The 16,910-nt window shown below is 43.2% G+C and overlaps 1 long non-coding RNA gene across 1 annotated transcript; it reads left to right on the plus strand.

Moving 5' to 3' along the window:
- The first annotated feature begins 3,799 nt into the window (after window positions 1-3,799).
- LOC307207761 lies at window positions 3,800-5,849 on the plus strand. Its single transcript, XR_013834827.1, has 2 exons — window positions 3,800-4,101; window positions 5,755-5,849. It is a non-coding gene; the product is annotated as an uncharacterized lncRNA (long non-coding RNA).
- Window positions 5,850-16,910: the final 11,061 nt, after the last annotated feature.

Raw genomic sequence — 16,910 nt, forward strand, 5'->3', positions numbered from 1 at the left:
GGCGGCAGCAGCAGGGGAGAGGGGGTTTAAAAGGCCTCGCGACTGCGCCTGCGCGGAGGCAGAGCGCGCGCGCTCGCGCGCTCTCGAGTACGGGGCTAACCTCGCGCGCCCTCTCGCGAGACCTCCTCCGAACGCCGAGAGGCTGAGCTCCCTCACGCGCCGGCCAACGGCAGCGGGGCGGGTGGGCGGGGCGGATGGAGCGCGATCTCGCGCAACAAAGCGAGAAGAACATGGCGGGTCAAGAGAGGCTGAGACCAAGCGGGGGCGCGCTCGCGCTCGCGCGCGTGTCGTGAGCGCGGAACGGCTGCTTAGCGACGCCGACGCCTCCTCCGCCAATCCCGCCTTTTCATAATGTAGAGTTATAAAGAGTGACGGCAGCGCCGCCCAATGAAATGTTAGGGAGAGAAAGCTGCCCCCCCTCAAATCGTGGAAAGTCGGCGCCGAACGTGAGGGCGCTCCTAGGTTTCAAAAAGCGCGTGGGACCGTTAATGGCGGGCTGAGGGAGGAAATGTGAGGCGAGGGTTTTTGTTGTTGGACTCTTTCTTTTAACAGTGGGATAATAGAAGGAAGGGAATGCATTTTGTTTTCAGAGGAAGAAAAGTGCCAGAATATATAACTGAAATAAGCACGCAGTCAAAACCATATATGAGGCTTTGGTTTTGTACTGTGTGTGTGTGTGTTGTTTCCAAGTGTGACATTCACAAATACACAAAAAGAGCCTGTAGCCCATGGACATGCTATGTGATCTGATGGTGAATTTGGGGTGACCCCCATCCTATCCCCACAGGGACCTACCAGTCATGCTTGTGGAGAGCCCACAAAGCAGGACCCAGGCGCAAGAGCCCTGGCTTCCAGCACCGGTTGCCATTGTGGCTAGTAGCCGTTGGCAGTCTTATGCCAATGTTAACCATCCGTGAATTTGACAGATCCTCTTTGAAAGCCATCCTAGTTCGTGGCCATCACCGCCACAGGTTAACTGTGTGCTGTGGGAAGAAGAACATCCATTGGGACATCCTCTCCTGAGTCCTCCAATGTGTCATAAGAGAAGCCATGATCAGAGAGGGGAGTTAATAAATGAACCTCTCAGTGTTACGTATTTCTATGCTAACAAAAGAATGTATCTTTTTGCTTGTATCTTGCACATCTGTATGGATGTATCGCTGTAATGCCACTAAAGAATGTAGCTGAGGAATGCAACTGTTGACTTATCAAATGTATCACCTTTTTATATCTTTCTAAAAAGTGTTTTCTTACACTAGAAAATGTAACTAGAATAGAAAAATGTAACTGGAAGAATGTAGCCAAAAGATTTTATATTCTGTCTGACTCTCCATTGCCGAATACTTGATCTGTCAATATTCTGCCCTTCACAAACTGTCAAAATACCTTCAAGGACCACAGCGCCACCTACTGGGTCTACAAATGACATCATGAATACACACAAAATGCAACATAAAATCAGTTTAATTAATAAAAGTATGCAGAGCGGAACTCCACACCAGCACTGATAATCATGCAGAAACAGGATTTCACACCAACACTGATAACACTGGTCAACAACAAATTTGTTGTCTGCGTTTTTTCAGTTGATTTAGGACGAATCTAATGCACTGAATCCAAAAATCACATTGGTTTTGCTCAATCAGGTTAAGTTTTTGAGCTATGGCCACATTTTATGTTTTTGTTCACATGTACGCTTGTGTGGAACATTTTAGAAGAAGTTGGTGGGGGTAAAATGCCATGTCACATAATTGTTTTGATTGGAAATGATTATTTTAATGACAAGAAGTATTCAGGTCTGATAGTTCTGGGTGATTATGTCGAAAAGGGATCAGTTTGAAGTCATAAAACCTCGAAATCTTCCATAAATTAGTGCGGCAAAGCATAAAGTTATTTTGGTATTAAACCTGGTGACCAGGATAAAGCTTGAGTGCCACACATGGTGTGCAAGGCATGCACCGAGACTCTACGTGGGTGGACCAATGGCAAGAGGAGTCTGAACTTTGGAATTCCCATGGTTTGGAGGGAGCCAACAAACCATGTCACTGACTGCTACTTCTGCACTGTTGATGTGACTGGGATCAACAGAAAGAACCGGAGCAGCCTCAAGTATCCTGATCTTCAACCAGCATGTCGTCCTGTAGCTCATTGTGATGAAATTCCAGTGCCTATCTTCGGAGAACTTCCTGACATTAGTGACAAAGATGCCTCCCGTGTTGAAGGACATGAAGAAGAAGTGGTTCTTGAAGATGATGCTCCACATCCATTTTCCCAAATGGAGTTGAATGATCTAGTTCGCAACCTCAGCTTATCAAAGGACTCTGCCGAACTGTTGGCATCCAGATTGAAGGAAAAAAACCTCCTCTCTGACAGTGGTCGAATCAGCTTCTTCCGCAACAGGCATCAAGAGTACCTCTGTTTTTTCTCAGAAGAGAAGGACTTGGTGTACTGTGCAGATATTGTGTAGCTTCTGCTCAAGCTTGGAGTGCCACAGTACGAACCCAAAGATTGGAGACTGTTCATTGACAGCAGCAAGCAATCACTGAAATGTGTTCTGCTACACAACGGCAACCAGTTTGCCTCTATACCTCTGGCTCACTGGACTACACTGAAGGAGAACTATGAAGTGGTGAAGTATGTGCTGGAGAAAATTGGTTATGATCAGCATAAGTGGTTTATTTGTGTTGACCTGAAGATGGTTAACTTTTTGTTGGGACAACAGTCTGGCTTCACCAAGTACCCATGTTTTCTGTGCATGTGGGATAGTAGGGACCGTGCTCAGCATTACACAAAGAAGGACTGGCCTGTGCAGGAGGAATTGGTGCCTTGCAAAGAAAGGAACATCATCAACGACCCTCTGGTGGACAGAGACAGAATACTCTTCCCATCGCTGCACATCAAGCTCAGCTTAATCAAGCAGTTCACCAAGGCTCTGGACAAGGATGGTGACTGCTTCACTTACTTGTGCCAGGCTTTTCCAGGATTGACCATGGAGAAGTTGAAAGCTGGCATCTTTGATGGTCCTCAGATTCGTCAGCTCATCAGAGATCCAGAGTTCGGAAACTCAATGAACGAAGTGGAACTGGAAGCGTGGAAGGCATTTGTTCTGGTAGTGAAGAACTTTCTTGGCAACAATAAGGCCAGAAACTACGCAGAACTTGTCAACAACATGCTGCTTTCAGAAACCTGGGCTGCAACATGAGCGTCAAGATGCACTACCTATTTTCACATATGGACCAGTTTCCTGAGAACCTGGGTTCAATGAGTGACAAGCAGGGGGAGAGATTCCATCAGGACATGAAAGAGATGGAGACCAGGTATCAGGGTCACTGGGACGCAGTCATGATGGCTGACTACTGTTGGACTCTGAAGAGAGACCTCCCTGCCGCTGAGCATTCCAGGAGTTCCAAGAAACGGAAGTTCAAGCCCTGAAGTTTGAAAAATGGTGAAGCAACATGCAATTTACGTGTACTTACCTTTATCAATGCTCACCATTCAGTTTACAGTAATCGATGTTTCTATCAGGTAATCAATATATGTTGTTGGAAAAACATTTTTTTTCTCTTAAAAACATATTTAGGATGATATGTGTTGACAAAAATCAGCTGATAATGCCACAAGAATGTAATCAATTTTGTCACAAGATCTGATTTTTTTCAAATCAACATAGCACAAAAACCTGACCTGATGGAGAGAAACGGATGCCATTTCGTGATTCAGCAGTGCAAAAATACCCTAAATCAATTGTAGAAATCTAGACAACATTCAAAAAGTAAAAAATTGTTGCCCAGTGTAACCGTTTCCCACATATCCAGCCATTTAATCTGCATACCGATCACCCCAAAAACTCTGGAATTCCTTCTTGAAAATGAAGCAAAAACAGATCTGTTAGTCTAGATCCGCTGAAGAGGAAAAACCATTCAACACCTTTTGTTCCCAACCTCAAAGTGGACAACATCTGCATTAACACCACCCAAGATCTTACAACATCCCACTTACCTTATGTTATTCCTCTCTTCACGCCATTTCTGTCATTTTTCTGTACATTGATCTGTATGGAAATGAAAAGGTATTTAAGTAAAGGCAGTTCCTTTGTTCAAGGTTCTCTTTTTAATATATATAATCTTTTATTAGATTTCCACAATAAAAAGATTATAAAACAATAAATAGGAAAAAACACAAGAAAAAAAAACAAAAACCACAAAAATACAAAAAATACAAAGTGCAAACACTTAACATAGAAAAGAAAAGAAAGAAAAAAGAAAGAAAAAGAACACTCTTTTCAAATTCATATCCTTCATAGCCTTATTTTCTTGACTTCCACCCGCCCTCCTTTCTTGTATTCCACTTCAAATTTAATTTAGCAAATTCATTTATATTAATTTTATCCTTTAAAAGTTCCTTCAGATATTATATTATTCAAATTTTCATCCAATATCTATCCCTTCTTTCATATTTTTTATTTATCTTAATCACTTGAACCTCTTCTTTTCATTTCAGTGTCTTCAACATTCAAAAATTTTGCAATGTTTTTGTAAGTAGTTTTTAAACTTCTTCCAATCTTCTTCCACCTGCTCTTCTCCTTGATCTCGTATTCTGCCAGTCATTTCTGCCATTTCCATGTAGTCCATTACTTGCATCTGCCATTCTTCCAAGGTGGGTAGATCTTGTGTCTTCCAATGCTTTGCAACAAGAATTCTTGCTGCTGCTGTGGCATACAAAAAGAAAGTTCTATCCTTCTTTGGCACCAATTGGCCGACCATGCCCAGGAGAAAGGCCTCTGGTTTCTTCAAGAAAGTATATTTAAATACCTTTTTAATTTCATTATAAATCATCTCCCAGAAAGCCTTAATCCTTGGGCATGTCCATCAAAGGTGGAAGAATGTACCTTCAGTTTCTTTACATTTCCAGCATTTATTATCGGGCAAATGGTAAATTTTAGCAAGCTTGACTGGGGTCATGTACCACCTATACATCATTTTCATCATATTCTCCCTTAAGGCATTACATGCCGTAAATTTAATTCTGGTGGTCCATAACTGTTCCCAGTCAGCAAACATAATGTTATGTCCAACATCTTGTGCCCATTTAATCATAGTAGATTTCACTGTCTCATCCACAGTATTCCATTTCAACAGCAGATTGTACATTCTTGATAATATCTTAGCATTGGGTTCTAGCAATTCAGTTTCTAGTTTTGATTTTTCCACCTGGAAGCCAATCTTTTTATCTAAATTATAGGCCTCTCTTACTTGAAAGTAATGTAGCCAATCCCACACCTTATCTTTGAGTTTTTTATAACTCTGCAATTTCAGTTTATCACCCTCCTGCTCCAAAATTTCCCAATACCTTGGCCAGTTAGTCTCCATGTTAAGTCTTTTCATGGCCTTTGCCTCCATTGGCGATAACCACCTTGGGGTTTTGTTCTCCAACACATCTTTATATTTAATCCAGACATTAAATAATGCTTTTCTGACAATATGGTTTTTAAATTCCTTATGTACCTTAACCTTACCATACCACAAATACGCATGCCATCCAAACACATTATCATACCCTTCCAAATCTAGAATGTCCGTGTTTTCAAGAAGTAGCCATTCCTTCAGCCAGCAAAAAGCTGCTGCTTCATAATATAACTTAAGGTCCGGCAGGGCAAATCCCCCTCTATCTTTCGCATCCGTAAGTATCTTAAATTTAATTCTGGGCTTTTTGCCCTGCCAGACAAATTTAGAAATGTTCCTTTCTTTGTTCAAGGTTCTCACTCTGTCCTTCTGTTACGTGTGTAGGAACCCTGTTGCAACAGTCTTCTGTTCTTTGAAAATAAAGATCAAACTTTGCTTTTTCACCAATCCTGGTGTGGTCTCTGCCATTTCCCAACTGGTATGGAGCCTCCACAACTGTGCTCCTTACGAAGGTCTGGTCCTCCTTACGAGGCTAGGACCCCCTTGGGGAAGCAATAATATTTATTTCATTTTTGGCAAGCCAGCCAGGAGAATCGGTTTTACTGGGATTTTGGGGTGTCAAGGACTAAGAGCCCAAGCGCACACAGCCTCTTGCAGGGGGGGGGGGCTTATCTTTCCCTGGCAGACCTTGAATCCCGGCTCTAACTGGGTTCCTCAGCGGGACCAACCAAGAAAAAGCAGCGGTGATCTAGCCAGCTGTTTTTTTGGGGGGTTCTTTCTGGTTTTTCTCTCCTCAGCATTCCTGTCTTCAAAATCGGAAGCTCCCTGAGGGAAGAGGGACAGCACACTTGCAAAGTGAGTATAAGTAGGAAACACGGGTAGTGGGTTCTGTAAACCACAGCAACCAAAATTCTTTAACTCTTCCTTTCTTTCCTTCAAAATCTAAACTTTCTCTCCTCCCCCCCTTTTCCATCACCTAATTTTCACCACAGACCTGAATCAATTGGAGTTGCCCAGAGGAGGATCTTGTGTGTCTCTTCCCCTTTAATTCTATTTGCCCACCTAGTCTCTCGGAGGGTGTCCTGAAAAGGTCGCACACTTACTTCTGAACCAAACTATAATTCCAAAATTATAACTCCCAGGCACAGGCACACCTCTGCCATGGCGATCTTTGTTAGAGATGACCTATGAGCCAGAGAACGCAAGGATGTCTGATTCATTTCCTTTCTGTTGTTCCTGTGCAAGCGTCCAGTAGGGAACTCTGAGTTTAGATTGTAAGAGGCAGGAGCTTGCTGTGGGCTCCCCGGCTGATTTAATGACTGGGGGGGGGGGGTTGAGCTCATTGACCGCACTGTTAGCTTGGTAGCCAGGAAGGCCAACAACTGTGCCAGCCTAGTAAGTCAAGGCGAGACAAACGGTGGTGTGTCACAGTACTAATCCTCAGAGTGTCCACACTGAGTCTACTGTGGGATATTTATTGTGTTTCCTGGAAAAGAGGGGATAAAACCCCAACTGTGGTATAAAAGTAAAAGCCAGCGCTATGTATGGTGAACTAACAAAACCGCTGGTACAAATGACAAATAAAGATGAACCAGAACCCCTTAGATGGAATAAAGAGTGCCGCACAAACTTTGAGACCATAAAAGGTGAACTGAGATCAGTGCCTGCTCTGGGACTCTCTGACTACCTCCTCCCCTTTTCCCTGTTTGTCCATGAACAGAGAGGGGTAGCTTCAGGTGTTCTAACCCAAACCTTCCGGGGATGAGAGAGACCAGTTGCCTACTATATTATCCAGCTAGAAAGCGTTGTAAAGGGGACAGTAGGCTGTCTGAGAGCAATAGCAGCAGCAGCCGAATTGGTGGAGAGAGCTCTAGAAATCGTACAGAACCAAGAACTCATCCTAAATGTCCCCCATTCGGTAGCCACCTTGCTAAATTTACACGGCTGCCAACATTTCAGCAATGTTAGCCAATACGAAGCTGCCCTGCTGACCCCCTCAAATGTCCGTATCAAAAGGGTTAATACCCTCAATCCCTCTACCCTTCTTCCACTTCCTGAAGACGGCAACCCCCATCATGACTGTACCCAAGCCGTCAGATTGGCTGAAAACCCCTGGGAGGACTTAGACTACCTTCCTTTAAAGGACCTTGATCTCGCCATATTCACAGATGGGAGTTCAAAAACAAATTTAGGAGTATGCAAAACAGGATATTCTGTAGTCACCCACAAGCATGTGTTGGAAGCAGCACCCATAAATTCCAGGTACAGGGCACAAGCGGCTGAATTAATCACCCTAATAAGAGCATGTGAACTGAGTGAGGGGAAACACATTAATATATATACAGACTCCAAATACTGTTTTGGTTTGGTCCATGCCACTGGGATATTATGGAAACAAAGGGGATTTCTGACAGCCGCAGGAACCCAGATCTCTCATGCCCCTCTTGTGAAATGACTCATGGATGCAATACACCTCCCTAAAGCCATTTCCGTAATTCATTGCAAGACTCACACTAATGGAACTGATTTTATTTCTGTCGGAAACCACCTTGCCGACTCAGCGGCTCAACAAACCGCAGTTTCCCTGCAGCCCAGAATGAATTTCAAGCTATCGTAGCTCCTTCAGACATTGATTTCACACAAATGTATAACACTGCCCAGGGTGAAAAAATTAAAAAATGGCAGGACCTGTGGGGGCACAAAAATGGCCTGGTTAGGACCCTTCCTGACGACCGCCTCATAATGCCAAAAGCATGGGTTCCCAAACATTTATGTGTTCTACACCAATGCACACATTGGGGGGCAAATAGGCTGGCTGATAGCCTTCTCAGACACTGGTATGCCCCAGGCGCTCACCAATATGCCAAAGCTGTTTCAAAGAACTGTACTATTTGCGCCAGCTACAATTCAAAAAGGGAACCCTGAAAACCCCCTGGCTCCAGACCATGGGCTTTCCTTCCCTTTGTGAGTCTACAGTTGGACTTTGCAGAACTGCCTAAATGTTTGGGTTACAAACATATACTTGTCATCACAGATCAGCTGACTTTTTGGCCGGAGGCGTACCCTTATAAACATGCAACTGCACAAACTGTGGCACTCTCCTAATGCAAGAAATTATCCCAAGGTATGGGGTGCGTAGACGCTTGGATAGCGATCTTGGTTCTCATTTTACTGCAGAAGTAATACAGGCTGTGGCAAGGGCATTCAGTATCAAATGGCAACTGCACATGCCATATCATCCCCTGTCCTCAGGACAAACTGAACGTATGAATGGACTAAAAAAATAAATAAATTGGGGAAAATATGTGCAGCAACAGGACTCAAGTGTATTAATGCCCTTCCCCTTGTGTTACACAACATCAGGAATCAGCCAAGGGGATCCTTGAAACTTTCCCCTTATGAACTTTTGTTTGGGGGCCCATCCCCTACTCACACTACCCAACTCCCAATTTTTGAACTTGATGTGGGAGAGAATGAGCTAACTACTTATGTCACACAGCTGCAGAGGCATCTCAAAGAATTGCACCAGTATGCCGAGGCGAGGCAGGTCAAAATGTTCCTCTGGATGTAGATGCCCATGCTTTTCAACCGGGAAATTGGGTCCTTGTCAAGTCCGTCAGGAAGGACACCCTTGAACTGTCATGGGAGGGTCCCTTTCAGGTTCTTCTTATGATACCCACTGCAATTAAGGTGTCAGAAAGGAATGTGTGGCTCCATTATACTTTCTGCAAGATGTCCAATCCTCCGACTTCCCTTGACACAAACCCTGACCCACCATCGGATATGACTGCAACCGACAATGAAAACCTCCCTAATGATGACAGCAGGGGGTAATCGTAGTCCACTAGCAACTGGAGAGGGACCTGGGAAGAGTCCTGAAGTAAAGTGGCTTTTGAGGATACTTATCGATCCTACCCAGAAGACCCCGACCACCCTCCCATCAGAATGCAGTTCCGGAAGGAGAAAAAACCCCACTCCGACTCAGGATAACCCCCCCTCCCTCTTGTCGCCCCCTCCCTTTTGTGTTGTCTGTCTTTTTCTTTTTCAGGTAAATCGTCATGCATTCCTTGAGAGCTGCCTGCCTGGCATCCCTGCATCGAATCTCTGTCCTAGTTCCAGTTGCCACCCGTATTCCACCAGGGCTCCAGTGTGGGGACACTCCTATTGAACACTTCTACCTTGACCGGGATCTTGCTGACACCAAGGACCTCAACACCCTCGGAGATTTCCACTTCTGTCTGCCAGGCACCAGGACTCTACTCCCCCATGCTTTCCGACCACAACTGAAGAACACCCAAGCCTGGGAACTAACTGTCAGAACTGCCTCTTATGCCATCTTGGGATGAGCCTTCTACACCCTCGAGGACTCATGGAACCACCTGATCTGTCATAATGGAACTTACATCCAAACCCAATGGGGAAAAGTTATCAGACAATATGAACCATCCAAAATCGGAAGGGACTCTGGGAAAGTTACACAGATTCCATGTACCATGAACACTGGACTTATGGATTTTATTGCAGTGACCTGACAACTACCTCCATTATTCAAGGTATCTGTGTCCGGAGATTCTATTGTGTATGGGATTTGTGCACAAACCCTGACTGGGTGGGAAAGGCATACCTCAAGGGCTGGTTACATCCCATGGGTGGAGGGAAGGTTTTGGAATGGGATCCAGAGGGGCTGCAGCGGTGTGGAGGTATAGCAAATGATTTTAAACTCCTCAAATCTCAGGATCCTCTCCACCCCATAGAAACAGCCCCGAGACATGTCAAACTCCCAGAGATAACCCCTCTGCCCCAGTCCCACAGACTATCAGCATGGCAAGGAAATGCGTAAGTACAACTTCTACAGAAGGTTGTGCAAACCACCAACCTTTCTCAGTGCTGGATTTGTGCCCACACTCTGTCACAAATTGAAGAAGGGGTGCCTTTCATAAGCACACCCTTCACGTTAGATCAATACAGATCCACTTACCTTTTACAGTGCAATCTTACTTTCCTGAAACCCAGTGCCCAAAAAATCTACCTGAGTGGTCGGACTATTGGACCTGTGTGCAAGGAGTTCTCGGGAACTGGAGACCACATAGGATCCAGCACCTGTACTGTCACCATTCGCACCGACGCCAAGGGACTCGCCACAATGGTTCACAACCACTTTCACACCCACTCATTCCCTCATCTCTGCCTTGACTGCAGTACTGACTCCCTTCACACAAGAACCACCCTTGCCAGATCTCATAAATGCCTTCTGCACAGGACACATAGAAAACCCCCCGGGAGGCTTGTTTTGGGTCTGTGGGCAGGGAGGCTATACGTGGATTAGAATTCACATGCAGGGGTCCTGTTTCCTCGGTCACATTCATTCAGGGTTTCGAGTAACCCTATCACCACCAGATGGCTGCTTGGGAAACACCCACAACACGGCCACGACCTAAACCAAATGGGGAGACGTGGCTTCAAGCCCTCCTCCCAGCTTATGGAGCTTTCTCAAATCATTTAGACCTCCTCAGACTCACCGATGTCCTTTTACAATTTATGAAGGGCTCGGAAGCTACCCCCCATTCCGTCCTTACTGAGCTCACAAAGGTGCGTCAGATGACGATTCAAAATCATCTTTCTCTAGACTATTTATTATTGTCTCAAGGAGGCGTATGCAAATTAATAGGGACCATGTGTTGTTCTTCCGTATCAGATCAGAACCTTAACATTACCGGACACCTCGATTCCATAGACACCCTAGCTGATTCCCTTCAAAAGATCCCTCAAGAAGGTCTTTCTGACTGGGATCCTTGGTCATGGCTGCCTCAAACCTCTTGGCTACGCAAATTAGCAAGAGGCATTCTATCTATATTTGCTTTCCTAATCATCTCCTTTATCTTCTTGTGCTGCTGTACACAATGTTTTCCAACCCTTATGACAGTCCTCCGCACACCCACTCACAGCACTCCCATTCTTGCACCCTTACAAACTGCCCATACACTACCTGAGGTTATACCCATGTATCAACTGGGTGAGGGAGAATATGTGTCCATGAATGTGAGGCAATAATTTTACCCCCTCAAAAAAATTAAGCCCCAGAGAGGGGAATTGTCATAAGAGAAGCCATGATCAGAGAGGGGAGTTAATAAATGAACCTCTCAGTGTTACGTATTTCTATGCTAACAAAAGAATGTATTGTTTTACTTGTATCTTGCACATCTGTATGGATGTATCGCTGTAATGCCACTAAAGAATGTAGCTGAGGAATGCAACTGTTGACTTATCAAATGTATCGCCTTTTTGTATCTTTCTAAAAAGTGTTTTCTTACACTAGAAGATGTAACTAGAATAGAAAAATGTAACTGGAAGAATGTAGTCAAAAGATTTTGGGCTAAAGACATAGGGCATACTATACCAATAGAGGACTGGGGGAGATTATGGAAAGAGGGAGTAAACTTTACTGCCTTCAGTGCATTAAAGGAAAATATAATGAAAATGATGTTCAGATAGTATATAACACCGGTGAAACTAGCCAAAATATACAAAACAAATAATAAATGTTGGAAATGTAAAGAAAAGGAGGGCACGCTTTACCATATGTGGTGGGAATGTAAAAAAGTGAAAGACTTCTGGGAAATGATGTATAATGAGATTTTTAAAATGTTGAAATATACATTTCCAAAAACCCCCAGAAGCTCTTTACTTGGTATGGTAGGTACAGAAATTCATAAGAATAATACAAAATTGTTTTTATATGTGACCACTGCAGCAAGAATACTATTCACCCAACGGTGGAAGCAGGAGGAAATGCCAACAAAGGAAGAGTGGCAAACAAATTTGATGGACTCTGCCGAGCTGGTGGGACTAACAGGGAAAATTCAGAACCAGCAGGACCAGATTTTCCTGAAGGACTGGAAGAGATTTGTGTTGTATCTGAAAGACAATTGTAATTATCTGACATTGCTTGTAGGGTTACAGGAAGTTTTGTAAGGAGGACTTTACAAATTATTGTGAAAATAATTAAAAATAGTAGAAGTAATATTTGATTTATAGTAATAAGTATAGTAACAAAATGCAAAATCAGAAAGGAATTTAGAAAACTGCTAGAAGGGATTGAAGGAAGTCTTAGGCCGTGATAGCCAAAGATTTGTTATGTTGTTTTTGAGTTGTTATGTTGGAAAATATGTGCAAAAACTAATAAAAATTATATTTTAAAAAACACATAGAATAAGAGAGCAAGAAGAACATATGTTTAAAGAAGATTGGAAAATGTTTATTGAATATATGGGGGAAATTGTGTACACTTGAAAACGCTGGCAGCATTAAGATAAACTCAACAGTGTATTTTTTTCTTCTTTTTTATTTTTTTAAAAATAATATTTATTCAACTTTTAAAGATTACAAAGAGAAAAAAAGAAAAAAGAGAAAAGAGAAAAATAAAAAAGACAGAAAAAATACAAGCATTTTTTTAAAAAAAAACCACAGATCAAACCTTTACATAACTTTCTTTCCTTTGCTTATTTCCTTGACCTCCTCACACCTCCCTTTTTTGTATTCTAGTTCAGTTAGATATTTCAGCAAATCCTTTCCAGCTTTGTTTTTATCCTATTAATTTATCTTAATATACTGTAATTTTACATTCTCGTCTTTCACCAATTAACAAATCCATTTTTACCTAATCCTTTAAATCATTTCTGCTAAAACCACATTACTTCATTCCAACATCCTTCTAACATTCCTTAATTTTGCAATGTTTCTGTAGATAAACTTTAAATTTTTTCCAATCTTCTTCCACCGACTCTTCACCTTGGTCTCAGATTCTGCCAGTCATTTCCACCGGTTCCATATAGTCCATCACTTTCATCTGCCATTAAATTCAACAGTGTAAATAACTAAACTGAATGGTTTAGTTTATGTAAAATATGCAGGGATTTATGGTATGCAAAATGAACCATGGAAAGAGAAGAAGGGAAGTCACTGATACTTTAAGGATGTTTAAATGAGTATTCAAAATTGTAAAACAGAACATTTAATAATTACACGCACACACACACGTATATGGACCATGGTGGACTGATAGCCGCCCACATCATAGTTCCTGTTCCCTCCCCTTCCCCTTCCCAAGAGGAGCAAAGCACCACTGGAACAAAGAGAATTGATTAAATGGCTGATTTTTAGTGAATTTATTAAGTTTCCCCATAGGCTAACATTGTGGCAATATTGGACAATATTGTTGATTGATACTTTCCCTTACCGTAGTTTACTTAAGGCTTGTGGCCTCCATTACCACCTCCACAGGGAGTCAAATAGCTGAGGTTTGCAGAGATTTTAGCTCAGATTTTGCAGATGCCATGCTTTGCAGAGCCTGTTAATAATAATTTTCACCTGTAGACTCCACTGTTGTGTAAAGTGGATCTTCTCTGTGATTGGCTAGCTATGAATGAAGGAATGAAGATGTTCCTGATAAGGCAGTTGAGTTCTAATGAAGTAAAATGGGGTCAAGTGAGATCCCTTGCCTGAAATGGTGCTGGAGTCCCAATTCTGACTGTTTTATGGCAGGGAAAATGTATGTATGGCATGTATTCTTGTTTAAACTGTGCAGCGTAGCCCTTGCTGAGTGCCATGGCCACTGTCAGGCTGTGTGGACCTGCACTCAGGTTGGGCTGCTGCTATCTGTGAGCACAAAATTAATGCAGCCCCCCTCCACCCATAACACTGGGCAGCTCCTATTTATACTGGCTCAGTTTCCCTTTCACTGAGCACCCCTCTTAAGCAGGTCCACATCGCATTGGATTCCAGAATTTACCACCCATGCTTTTCTCTATTCCAAATACAGAAAAGGTGCAAATAGGTTTTCTCCTTGCACATCGCTGAAGAAGGATATCCAACACCACAATGTGGTTCAGTCTTGGATATGGCAGCCATTTTGTGTTTTGACATGCCCTTACTGGGATTTATCTAAATTCCGAAAGGCAGTGATTTCTTTCCCAATCTGGGTTCATCACAGATGGTGCTGTTTCCAATCCTTGATATTTAAATAGGTAATTTCAGTGGAAAGAAAATGTCAAAAAATGATGCAGTAAATGGCATCAGTATTTACATAATGTTTGTGGACTAAACAATGATAAGCAAACACCACTTGTATTTGCTGGCATGATTGTACCTCTTAACATCTAACAAACATGCAGGAATTTCCACTCCTGTTTTCACATCCAACAGAATTATTCAAGATTCCTGGGTGCATTATACACATGGATGTGAATGGTTAGGAATAAACTGAGAACCATATAGAAGAGATGCTTCCATATAGAACCATATAGAAGAGATGGATTGATCTATGTAGCAGAAGAAAATGATGTTTTCCTTACAGTAAAGGCAAAAGTAAAGGGACCCCTGACCATTAGGTCCAGTCGTGGCCGACTCCGGGGTTGCGGCACTCATCTCACTTTATTGGCTGAGGGAGCCAGCGTACAGCTTCCGGGTCATGTGGCCAGCATGACTAAGCCGCTTCTGGCAAACCAGAGCAGTGCACAGAAATGCCGTTTACCTTCCCGCCGGAGCGGTACCTATTTATCTACTTGCACTTTGATGTGCTTTCGAACTACTAGGTTGGCAGGAGCAGGGACCGAGCAATGGGAGCTCACCCCGTCACGGGGATTCAAACTGCCAACCTTCCAATCAGCAAGCCCTAGGCTCTGTGGTTTAACCCACAGTGCCACCCACATCCCTTATGGTATCCTTATGGTAGGGACAGCCAAAGTGGTTCCTTCTAGATATTGTTCAGCTACAACTCCCATGGTTTCTGACCATTAACCATGCTGGTTGGAGCTGTAGTCCCAGAACATGTGGAGGGCACTATGTTTGCAACCCTTCTGTACAGTGCAGGCAGTAGAGTGACATCATTCCATGTCGACATTGTGCTCTTGCCTCACACATGGCGGACTCTCCCTCTTTCTAGCAGATATCAAAAAGGCAAGTAGGGTCTGCAACAAATCTGCTCCATGTGGAGCACACCTATTATGCTGGCAGGCATGAAGTACAGAATATTCCTCTCACACCTAGTTTTCTGTTCTTCCTCTTCCACCCAGCACTCTGTTGCCACTGATAATTAACTACCATCATTGGGCTATTTGGGAAGGGCTGGGAGCTCATTATGTTTTAACTAGATTTTTTGGTACTTCTGCAATACCTCTTGTGCATGGGTAGTGCCATTTGGTCTGCAAAACCACCAGCACTCATGCTTGAACATAAAAAATGGGACCACCTCTGTGCCATGCTACAGCATTAGCTGAGATTTGCCACAAGATGGCACCCCATGACAAGCTGTCTCTTTAACACATTCTCGTTGGTACGAACATTATTAAAATGAAAAATGGAAAGATGAGTCAATATAAATTTGGCTTCAGAATGCTAATATTTCTCCATATCCTTTTATTATAGTCTAAAATAGCTAACGCAATTTTCAGTAATTTAGAATGATCTCCATAACGAATAGCTGCTGATTATAGTTGAGAGAAAATAATTGAATGGATCTCTAATTCTACCCCCCACCCCATAGCATCTCTGGGGTTCTCCCTGAGTAACACATGCAAATCAACTGTGTCTCGGGGCTTTTATAAGGTACACTTCAGCTCCTAATAAGAAAAGTGGAACCCAGAGCCTAAGAAGGAGAACTGAATACACCTGTTCTGAGCTGCAGCCAGCCTAGAGCAGGTGTATTTAGAATCATAAAACTGTAGGGACCCTGAGGTTCATCTAGTCCAACCCCTTCAGTACAAGAATATGCTGCTATCTCAGATGGGGATCAAACCTGTGACCTTGGTATTGTCAGCACCATGCTTTGATCAGCTGAGCCTATCCATGTGATATTTTGCATTTGCAGGTGGAAAGGAAGGTTTCAGGGAGAGGAAATGGGGTGGGGCGGGGAAGGACCTTCCCCTCCCAACTAACAACTTCCTTCTGACCTCTTACAGTGCTAAAGGGCACAAGTTTGGGGTTGTCTGCCAGCCTCTAAGGCTGAGTTTTTTATTGTTAAGAGCTGGGATGTGGAAGAAGTGACTATGTGGAGAGGAGTTCCTTAAACTCATGGTACACATCCCTTAACAATAATGCTAACCTTCAGTGTACTATAATATATTCTCTCTCACCAGATCTTCCATTCCCACCTCCCAAGCCAACACTGTCAGTGTTCCATTGCTCTCAGTCACAGACCACATTCACATCATTAGAGCATGACGATACCACTTCCAACATTCATAGCTTTCCCCAAGTAATTAAGGGAGCTGTCATCTGTTAAGGGCTTTTTGAGTGGTCATGAGACCCCTGTTCTCCCCATGGGTACGATTCCTAGAATTTTCTTCAAAGATGGATCAATTCCTTAACCACTCTAGGAATTGTAACTCATTAGGGGAATAATGGTCTCCTAACAATTCTCTGCACCTGTAACAAACTACAGCTTCCAGATATCTTTGTGGGAATGTTGGCTGCCATTTATTTGGTTTGACAATACACCAATCCGCCATGGCC

The sequence above is a fragment of the Podarcis cretensis genome (genome assembly GCF_951804945.1).
Source record: "Podarcis cretensis genome assembly, chromosome: Z".
In the NCBI taxonomy this organism is placed as follows: domain Eukaryota; kingdom Metazoa; phylum Chordata; class Lepidosauria; order Squamata; family Lacertidae; genus Podarcis; species Podarcis cretensis.